The sequence below is a fragment of the Sarcophilus harrisii genome, chromosome 2 (genome assembly GCF_902635505.1).
Source record: "Sarcophilus harrisii chromosome 2, mSarHar1.11, whole genome shotgun sequence".
In the NCBI taxonomy this organism is placed as follows: domain Eukaryota; kingdom Metazoa; phylum Chordata; class Mammalia; order Dasyuromorphia; family Dasyuridae; genus Sarcophilus; species Sarcophilus harrisii.
In genome coordinates, this window is record NC_045427.1 from 515,911,097 (window position 1) to 515,922,626 (window position 11,530).

The following is an 11,530-nucleotide window of genomic DNA, read 5'->3' on the forward strand; positions in this document are numbered from 1 at the left end:
CTGGGAGAGATTGGGCCTGGGTTCAAGACTCCAAGCTGCTGGTTGTGTAGCTGCTGGTCGAACTAGCTTCTTGACTCAGCTGCACACGTTGCTATCGCCGATTCTCTTCCACCTCCGATCTTTCTTCACTGAGAATAAAGACTGACGATTTTCCCCTAACCTGAATTCCTGTCTCGCTGATTTTAAAATACACGATCTTCACAACTTTGTTATTGGGAAGAGCTCCTAAAGTCCCAGGCCCAGAGTTCCATGTCATATTCTGGTTTCCTTGTAGGTGAGCCATTTCATTGTAGTCTAGAGTCTCATGGAGTAACCAAGAGACGTCTCATCTGGAATGATTGACTCTACTTTCTCTTGCAGGGCCATCCCTGGAGAGCATGGATCTCCAGGATCTACAACTGGTAACCATCCCATTCCTCTTCTCCCCGGTATAACTCCTTCCCATGCCTCTGCATTTGGGTACAGGTGAAATTAGCAAAGGGCAGCCTTGAAAGGGAAAAGAGCAGCCCCAAAGAGCAGCCTTGGGGGTGTGGTGGGGGAGTGGGGAGTAAGGGGAGGGCAAGAAGGTTTGAAGTCTAAAAGGGAAGGAGGGGTCATAGTTGCTAGGCAGCAGACTCTAGTCCTTGTTGCCTTGGTGATGCTGAAAGGGGAGGAGGTGTTAATATGAAGATGAGCCTGAGGTCTCTTAACACCAGAGGATGGAGCTACTTCTTTTTGCATCCTCTCAAGGATTGTGACCCTGACTCACTGCAATTCTATCAGACCGATGCCCTCCTGCAGGGGTTCTTAACTTTTTCTTATGCCTTGGATCCCTTTGACAGTCTGGTAAAGCTTTTGAGCCCCTTCTCAGAATAATATTTGATAACTCCATTCAAAATGGAATAAAATGCTATATTTCAATTAGAGATTGGCCAAACCAAAGATTACACACACACACACACACACACACACACGCTCACTCACACGCACACATATATATATATATATATACATACATACATGCATACCTTTTTTATTTTTTTTTTTTTACATTTTTAACCTTCAAGCTTGTAATCTTTTTGAAATGGATGGGATTTATGATGAACCTCAGATTAAGAACCCATCCCAATTGAAACTCAGGATCCAGTCTCCCAAGTCAAAATCTTGGGCAATTATTTAACTTTCCCTATCTCTTACTTAGCACCTTATCCATCCTTGATTCCCATTTCGGATAAAAATATGAGTCAGGAGAATTAATTTAAATTCTATTTTGTTTTTTTAAAAAATCTATACTTAAGAAAGCTGCTCATGAGAGTCATCAGTGATTCTTATTTGATATTTACTGCCTTTTCCCCTATTTTTAAACAGTTCAACAACAACATTTTAAAACAGGTCAACAGTAATCTTCCACAAAAGGATAATTCTTTGCTTATTTTTTAATAATAATTATAATGATTCATATTTTTGTTGCTTGAGGCAATTAGAGTTGAGTGAATTGTCTAAAATCACAGAGCTAGTAAGTGTTAAATGTCTGAGATCAAATTTGAATTCAGATCCTCCTGACTCTAGAGCCAATGCCTTATCAACTGCTCTATGAGTCTTTTAGCTAGTAAGTACTGAGGCTATGATTTGAACCCATGTCTTTTAGCCCCCAGCTTCTTAAACTGTAGTTTGAGCCCATAGGGGGTCTTGTAACTGAATGTGGGGAGGGGGTCATAAAATTGTGATTTATTATCAGTAAATGTTTAATTAGAGTCATATAAAAGAATCATGAGTGGAAAAAGTTTAAGAAGCCCTATCCTAACCACCTCATTCTGTTATTCCATTATACTATTTTGACTGAAAGTTTTGGCTTCAAGTTGCCTGATATATCTCTCTCAATCAAACAATAAAAATCAAGCACTGAAATTACTGAGAATCATCATCTAATGTCTCCTTTTAATGACTCCCTACTTTAGGCAGGAAAAGCAATCAAAGTAATTGACACACCCATAAAACTAAAAACTACGTTCTATACAGACAAAAGATTTATAGATGGGTCAAAAGATATGAACAATTTTCAAAAGAGCTTACAGTTATGAACCACCTGAAGAATTGCTCAAAGTCACTAATGATCAGATAAATGAAAATTTAAATAAATCTGACATATCATCCCATACTCATCAATTTATCAAACATAGAAAAAGATAAGAAAATTCAATACAGATGGAGCTGTAGGAAGACAATTACACAAATTCTCTGTAGTAGTACTGGTAATTTTATTTTGGCAAACAATTTGTAATTATGTAAAAAAAGTTATTAATATGTTAAAAATTATTAAATTGACCAGAGATGTCAAACTAGGTTAATATACCACAAAGAGCTTTATGACATCAAGAAAAGATCCATATGAACAAAAATATTCATAGTAACATTATTTGGAATAAGAAAAAATGGGAAATACAACATGTGCCCAATGATTAAGGAATGGCTAAATAAAATGTGGCTTATGACTCTGATGGAACATTATAGCATTGTAAAAACTGACAAAAATGAAGAATTCAGAGATACACAGAACAGAATCTAAAAGAAGAGAGCCAAAGAACAGCATGCAAAATTATGAAAACAATATACTTTTTTTAAAAAAAGGTATTGTATCAAAAACAAAGCACAATCCAGGTCAAAGCTAAAGGATATATTCTTTCTGTTAAGTGGTCCTAAAATAAGTTTTGGAATATTCCTTGATCCCAACTATTTCCAGAATCTCCCTTTGCCTCCATCACTCAGAAATCTTTCCTTTTTTAAAGTTCAATTTGTTAAAAATTTCCAAAATTCTTTTCCTAATTACTATTTCTAATTGTATTTCCCCCTAGTTATTCTATTCTCTTTTCTTTTATCCTGACCTTCCTCAAAAGTGTTTTCCTACTGATCACCCCCTCCACAAATATGCATTCTCTTTGATCACCCTCCCCCTTTCTCATATCCTTTTCCCTTACTACTTTCCTTCAAGGTGAGATAGATTTCTATTCCCATATTGAGTGTGTGACTCCTCTTAGAGTCAATTCTGATAAGAATAAGATTCATATACTCCCTTGCCCCTCTCCTCTCTCTCCACTGTAAAAACTTTTTCTTGCCTATTTTATTGCAGATAATTTACACCATTCTACCCATTCCTTTACCAATTTCTCATTCCTCTCTCTACATTCCTTTCTTATTCCTTAACTTTATATTTTTTAGATATTATCTTTTCACATTGAACTCACAGGTGTGCCCTCTATCTGTATATACCCTGTCTAACTGCCTTAATAATGTTCTTATGAGTTAAAGTATCATTCTCCCATGTAGGAATATAAACAGAATAACCCTTATTAAGTGCCTTATGATATTTATTTCTTAATTACCTCCTTATGCTTCTGAGTTCTGTATTTGAAAATCACATTTTCTATTCAGATCTGGTCTTTTCATCAGGAATCCTTGAAAGTCCTCTATTACATTGAATTTCCACTTTCCCCCTGAAGGATTATGCTCAGTTTTGCTGAGTAGGTGATTTTTGGTTATAATATTTGCTCAATTGTTCTCTGGAATATTATATTCCAAGCCCTCTGATACTTTAATGTAGAAGCTGCTAAATCTTGTGTTATTTGCTGTGGCTTTACTATACTTGAATTGTTTCTTTCTGGGTTAATGAAAAATTTTCTCCTTGACCTAAGACTTCTGGAATTTGGCTATAAATTCTTGGGAGTTTTTATTTTAGGATCTCTTTCAGGAGGTGATTTGTGGATTCTTTTAATACTATTTTGTCCTCTGGTTCTAGAATATCAGGGCAGTTTTCCTTGACAATTTCTTGAAAGATGATGTTGAGACTCTTTTTTTGATCATGGTTTTCAGGTAAGGCTTGTAATTTTTAAAGTATTTCTCCTGAATCTCCTGAATCCTGAATTTTCCAGGTCAGTTCTTTTTCCAATGAAATATTTCACATTGTTTTCTTTTTTTTTTCATTATTTTGGTTTTATTCTATTGTTTCCTAATTTCTCATAAAGTCATTAGCTTTCATTTGCTTAATTAAAATTTTCAAGGAATTATTTTCCTCAGGGAGCTTTTTTTACCCCTTTTCCCATGTGTCCAATTTTGCTTTTTAAGGCATTCTTCTCTTTATTAGATTTTTGTATTTTCTTTTGTAACACCTCAATTTTCTTCTCAATTTTCATCTTTTCTTACTTGGTTTTCAAAATATCTCTTTTGAGTTCTTCCATAGCTTGAGACCAATTCTTTTTTTTCCCAGAGACTTTAAATGTAGGAGCTTTGGCTTTGTTATCTTCTTCTGAATGTGTGTTTTGATCTTCCTTGTCACCATAGTACCTTTCTATGGTCAGAATCTTTTTTTATTGTTTGCTAATTTTCCTAGGTTATTACTTGACTTTTAACTCTCTGTTAAAGTAGGGCTTTGTTTCCAGGGTGAAGGTGCTGCCCCACCACTGCTGCCTATGCCCACTTCTAGTTTGCTGGTTTTCCAAGGTCTTCTCATGCTAATAACTTACTTTTCCTGCTGATCTTTCAAGTTGAATCTGGTGTCTCTGGGCTGAGAGTATTCAGATTCAGAGGCCCCAAGACCCAGTCTTGATTTTGCTAGTACCTGGACTGGGGGTAGAACTGGAGCCCTGGCTCTGCTTGTATGGCCTGCACCAGGACTAAGCACTGGATTCCCACCCTTGTGGCACAGACCTTTCCTGTTGACCTAAGTTGTCTTTGGCTGGAAAAAACATCTCACTCCATCTTTTTTGTGTTCTCATGCTCTAAAATTTGTTTATAGTCATTATATAAAGGAATTTGGAGGGGTCTGGAAAGAATCTTTATTTGTCATTTTTTTTTTTTTATTTTGGATCTCTTTCAGGAGGTAATTGATGTATTCTTTCAAATTCTATTTTACCCTCTGGTTCTGTAATATCAGGATAGTTTTCCTTGATTATTTCTTGAAAGATGATGTCCAGGCTCTTTTTTTTTATCATGACTTTCAGGTGGACCAATAATTTTAAAATTATCCCTCCTGGATCTATTTTCCAGATCACTTGTTTTTCCAATAAGATATTTTACATTTTTTTTTTGGTTTTTGTTTTATTGTATCCTGATTTCTCATAAAGTCATTAGCTTCCATTTGAATTATTTTCCTCAGTGAACTTTTCTACCTCCTTCCCAATTTTTAAGACATCCTTTTCCCCATTAGCTTTTTGTATTTCCTTTTGCATCTCTCTCAATTCTTTCTCTATTTTTTCCTCTGTCTCTCTTACCTGATTTTCAAAAGTCCCTTTTGATCTCTTCCATAGCTTGAGCTCAATTTTTATTTTTCTTGGAGGCTTTAGATATAGGAGCTTTGACTTTGTTATCATCTTCTAAGGATGTGTTTTGATCCTCCTTGTCACTATAATAACTTTCAATGATCAGAAACTTTATTTTTGTTTTCTGCTTATTTGCCTAGGGGGTTACTTGGCTTTTAACTGGTTTTTTTAAAATGGGAATTTTATTTCCAGGCTGAAGGATGCACTGTCCCAACTGTTCAGAGGTTTTGTACAGCTGTTTTCAGAAATCCTTTTTGGAATCTAACCACATACATTTTTTCCTGCCCTGGAGCTGTTAGGTATGTCCCTGCCCCAAGTAGCTGGAAGATCTAGAGTACTGGCCCAGGCTGGGACTTCACTGACTGGAGCTGCACCCCAGACTCTCACTTCTCCTTGATCTTCTGAGTCCTTTCTGGTGAGTCCAAGCTGATAGGTCCAGAAACTGCTGTTGATTCAGAGGTCCCTCCTCATTGAAGTTAGGGTTAGAGGTGAGACCGGGTGGGCCTGTGCTAGGATTTTGCCTTGGCTCCCACCCTGGGTCCACAGGCCTTTTCTGCTGACCATCCGGATTCTCTTTGGTGTCTCTGGGCTAAGAGATCTGGAAGCTACCAGCCCTGCTGCTGATTCAGAGGTGGGGGCCAGGACTGAGGCTGATTGCAGGACTGCATGTTGGACTTCAACCTTTTCTGCTGAGTTTCTAAATTGCCTTCAATTTGAAAATGTTCTACTCAGTCTTTTGGGGGTTCTGGTGCTCTAAAACTTGTTTAGAGTCATTATTTAAAGAAATTTGGGGCAGTTCAGGGAGAGATTGAGCAAGTTCCTGCTTGTACTCCACCATTTTGGCTTTGCCTCACAGCCCAAAGTCTTGAAAGGTATTTCTTAATACTGCCTAGGATATAAAACCTTCTTTCTAGATGAAAGGAACAGGGACTTTTTACTTAGACTATCTATTTTCAAAACATTTCAATATAATAATTCTTCAAAGATCTCTTGTGGTACTTTCTCATTTTTAAGGTAACAGTTGGGTTCTAAAATGAAAGCTTCCAAATATTGCATAATAGCCAGTCTTTCCAAAGTTTTATTCTTCTTTGGTTTCAATGAAAAAGCTATGGATCATAGCCAGCATTGTATAAATAGTCATTTCATCAAGGATTTATTTATAGGATAAGTAGTGGAAGTCACCAAACTTGGACAATTTTTGAATTTGGGAAAAAGAATGGTCCTACAAAAAACAAAATTATTATTTAAAATTTATAAATTCTCTGTTATCCAGTGTGGTTAGGGAATGGGAGTTTTGGTTAAGACACTATTCTGGGAAATAGGGAATTATCATGTATATCTTGCTTATATAATTCTTGTGTCAGAACTTTCTCCTGACCTTGAGGGTCATAGGAGGGCTTTGGGTATAGATTTCTCACTCATCTAACTCATTGCCTCCACTCAGGTGCAATCTCAGAACTTCAGCATCTACCAATATCTTCAGTATTCTCCCAAGTGTAACCACCAGCTTTCTTTGTAAGCACTCACTCTCACAAGGCTTTAAAATATAAAGCAGCTTTATTTACATTGTAAAGGTCACAGAAAGAATTTGAATCTAAGCCAACAGAATCAAGAATAGACTCTTCCCTTAGCTCACCTTTTCTTTCAGAGACTTCTGTAGTCCTCATTGTGTGTAGTAGAAGGTAAAGCTCCAGCCAACATGCTTTGTCACATTGTTTCTCTGCATCTCCTTGTTCTTTCATCAGAAATTCTCCTCCTATCAGATCTCTTCAACTCGGCTACCTCTATTCCCAGTAGGGATCGGGGCCCTTCTCCTTGCTGTTGTATTTCTTTATTTTGCTACTCCCTACCCCTTTGATCACTGCTATCACAGCTGATGTTGTTACAGCTCCTTTCTGCTTTTGAGACAGCAAGTGTCCCAAACCCATTGAAACCTGCTGTTGCTTAACACCCATGTCCTACATTTTTGTTTTCCACACAAAGATCTGCTTATATGGCTGAGAAAAGACCTTTTTCTCAGTTCTCTCAAATGGATCACTATTTTCCATTCTGGGTGGATCCATACTGAGCTTGTAGCAATTTACTTTCTCCCTTGCCTAGTGTCCTGACAATGTACCTTCCATTCATGTCAGTACAATCTGTTGAGTCCTTTAGGATACAAAGAGACAATCCCATTTTCTTTCAATTTGTTTTTTGTTTATTTGTTTGTTTTTACTATCTCCTACCATCCTCTGAGGCTGTTGTCCTGTATTACGTCCATTGTTCCAAGATGCTTCTTTTAAAATCTCCAAAAGGGAAGTTGTAAAGGAAGGGCCTTCTTGGTATTTATTTCCAGATGAAAGGAACAGGGACCCTTTACTTGAGTCAGTTTTTTAAAAAATACAACATAATGCTTCATTAAAAACCTCTTGTGGTGCCTTTTCATTTTCTAAGATGATTTGGGATTCTATTTGTAAGAAGTGGGCAAATCAGTGATCACTTGACTTCTCATTGTTCCTAAGCAGCTCTCTAAGGGCATAACTTGAAAGAAGATACCAATATTCTGGGACAGTTAGATGATACAATGAATAGAGTGCTGGCTGTGGAGTAAGGAAGATCTGAGTTCAAATATAACCTTTGGGATTTATTAACTATGTGACAGAAGTCACTTAATCTCTATCTGCCTCAGTTTCATCAACTGTAAAATGAGGATAATGATAGTGCCTACCTCCCAGGGTTATTGTGAGAATCAAATGAAGTAATATTTCAAAGTATTTAGCATAGTGCCTGGCAATAGTAGATACATAATTGCTTATTTTATCATCCCTCCCCAGAAAAATTTGATAGAGGAAATTTCCTATCCTGATGAAATCACAGATCCTGAAAAAATACAATGCCACAAAAGATAACTATATTCACAATCATAAGGAATATATGTGCATTGAGTTACAAACCTAATTAGTGTCAGAGTTGAGACTAGAACCCAAGACTCTCTTATCTTTTTAACTTTCCCTATTGGAGATCATGCTGCCTTTCAATATGTATTCCACTTAATTATATTTTGAACAATATTCTTATTGCTCCATGGAAAATTCAGGAAAGATCAAGTTAAGGGAAAGGCAAGGCAGATAAAAAGGACGGCAAGACATGAAATCGCACCCACTACATCCCCCCTTTCTCCTTTTCATTCAGCAAGAATTTGGAATCACTTGGTGTGACCTTTAGCTCTTTCTAGTGGAGTGGTAATTAAGTTTGATTCTTCTAAAGCAGATTTTCTGGACTGATAGAATAGAAGGTTTTCAAATACAATAGCTGGGTGAGTATGCAAATACATTTCAATACCCTTCTCTGTTTAAGGATGCCAAAGTTATAGAGAGAAATTTTCATGGCAGGCAATTATCATTTCATTATAGACCACCTGTTGTACTTTTCTTTGCAAGTCTTTTAACTTAAAGATAAAGGCCTCTTAATCAATCAGAATTCTTCTAAACTTTTTTATTTTGGGCATCTGCTTGGTGGAAGAGAATTGTTTGATTGTAAGTCATGGGAGAATTGAGTGATCCTTGCAACCCACTGAGTATCTAGGAAAGTTTATTTTAAATTGTCAACCTTACCCCTCTATAGTCCATGTCAACTTCTGTCTACTTCTGATCTTTTTGTCAGCAAAGTTTAGTTTAGACCAGTCGAATTTAGGTTTGAAATTGGACTGCAAATTCAATGCAACACTAGTGGATAATAAAATAAATTAAATCAGCTTTATTTTTTTCCTCTTTATTATTTTTTAAAATTTATTTTATTTGAAAAAAAAACAGTAAGAAAAAAAGAAAAATAGAAAGGAATACAAAACAAAATAAAGCAAAACAAAAGAGAACATTGTCATGTGCCCAGCAGAATGTCCAGGAGGATTCAAACTATATAACAACAAATTACCAGATCGGGGTGGGGGGGGAATATATATATATATATATATATTAATAAAAGAAATTATATTCATCAATATCTTTACTTCCTTGCAAATTGTTCTTTGGCTCTCTGCTGTGCATGTAATTTGCTTTATTCTTTTCTCCCCTTTCATCCCTCCCAACCTCAAGCAAGCTTCCATTAAGAAGAGATATATTTATATATACATATGTAGATATGTACATACATACCCACACTCACATAGACACCCCTCCATACACACATGTTTTTTCTGTCCTTGCTAACTCTTTAAGTGAATTCCATTCCTTAACTTACCTTGTTAAACTTCCCCTACCCAAGGATCTCTCCCTTGCATTCTTTCCTCATCCTTTGCCTCCCCATCTGCCCATTCCTCCCCCCTTATTTCTTTATAGACTTTAGAGAGTGCAATACTCTTCATGGTATTTATATAGTGTTGCCTACTTACCCATTCCTGATGTGAGTAGGTTTTCAGAACTATGAGCCCTCCTCTCCAGTCTGGTGCCTCTGTGTCTATTCTTCCTCTGTACCTCATTTGTATGACATAATACTATTTCTACCTTAACTCTACCCCAATCTTTCTTTTGAGTTTCCCCATTGTTGATGTCAATCTTAAACATATGCTATAAATTTCCCATGTAAGAAAAAATCAACAGTTTATCCATGTTGAGTTCCTTGAAATTAATTTTTGATATTGGCTCCTATATGTTAAATTTTCTGTTAAGTTCAGGTTTGGTTGATAGAAAATCCTGGAAATCTGCAAATTCACCAATTGTCCATTTTTTATCATTCAAAATTATAGATAATTTTCCTGGATATGATATTTTTGGCCACAGGTCTAGTTCTTTTGATTGTTGGTAGATATAAATCCAGAATCGGTGGTCTTTTATTGTAGCTGCTGATAAGTCTTGTACAATTCTAGGTGTAGTTCCATCATATTTTAATTGTTTTTTTCTTGTTTCTTGCTAAATTTTCTCTTTGATATGGGGGTTTCAAAAGTTGGTAATAATATTCCTGTATGTTTTCTACAAAGGATCTCTTTGAAGTGGTGATTAGTGAATTTTTTCTATTTCTACTTTTCCCTCATGTTTTATCACTCCAGGACAATTTTCTTGGATTATATTCCTGCATTATTTCAAGGTTCTCTTTTGGATCATAATTTCTGGCAGTCCAACTATTCTTATATTTCCTCTTCTTGATCTGTGTCTCCAGATCTGTTGTTTTTCTTATAAGATGTTTCATATTTTGTTTTATTTTTTCATTCTTTATAATCTGTTTTGTTATTTCTTGGTCTTTCATAGCTTCACTAGGTCCTCCTTGCCCAATTCTAATTTTCAAAGAATTATTTTCATCTTTGAGACTCTATCTCCTTTTATAGTTGGTAAACTTTTTTTTCATAATCTTGTTTTTCTTGAATGTTTTTTATTTTATTTTTGTTTTTCCTTGGTGTCTCTCATTTGATTTTTAAGTTCTTTTTTGAGTTCTTTAAATTCTCTCTGGGCAAGGAGCCAATTTACATTACTCTTTGGGGGTAGAAGCTTTTTTTTTTTTTTTTTTTTAAACTTCAGTGTCCTTCTCTGAAGATGAACCCTCGTTTTCCCTGTTCCCATTATGTGTTTCAATGATGACATGCTTTCTTCTTTGTCAGTTTATTTTTTTAAGAGGTATTAGTATATGCACCTTTAATCATCGAGTGAGGATATGGTCCCTCAAGCTTCCCTTCAGTTCTGCCCTCTGATCAGGAGCCCCCAAACAAGAGTTCTACCCTCCTGCAAATGCCCATAGCCATCAGCTTCCCTGCCCTGTTGCTTCTGCACTCACCAGTTACTAATTCCTTTTTGCCCAGGGCTGCACCTCAGCAGCACAGCTGGGCCTGATGTTCCTGATCAGCAGAGGTTCACTTGGTCTTCCCAGACTCAGACCCTGACTGAACAATCCAGGAGGTGAAAGTAAGTGTCTGTGGTTCCAGCAAAGGCTCCAGCCACACCCAGCTGGCTTGAGAGGTCTGCACTTGATGTTTTTGTGGAGCTAGCCTGGAGATGTTTGCACTCACTTCACATGGGTTAATCCTGGCCCCAGGTCTCTCTTCAGATTTTCTGGGATTGTATCCAGAGGATCTCTGTTCTGTCCCAAGTCATCTTGATTTTTCACCAGTCTATATTGACCCTAAGGCACAAATTCGTTCTAATAGTGGGGAAAAGCAAGAGAGCTTGAAATTTACTAGCCTATTCCACCATCTTCCCAGAATCCTTTCCCCAATAACTTTATTTAAAATAAGTTTTTAAAAGAGGTATGATTTCCAGTAGATAAAATAATAATTT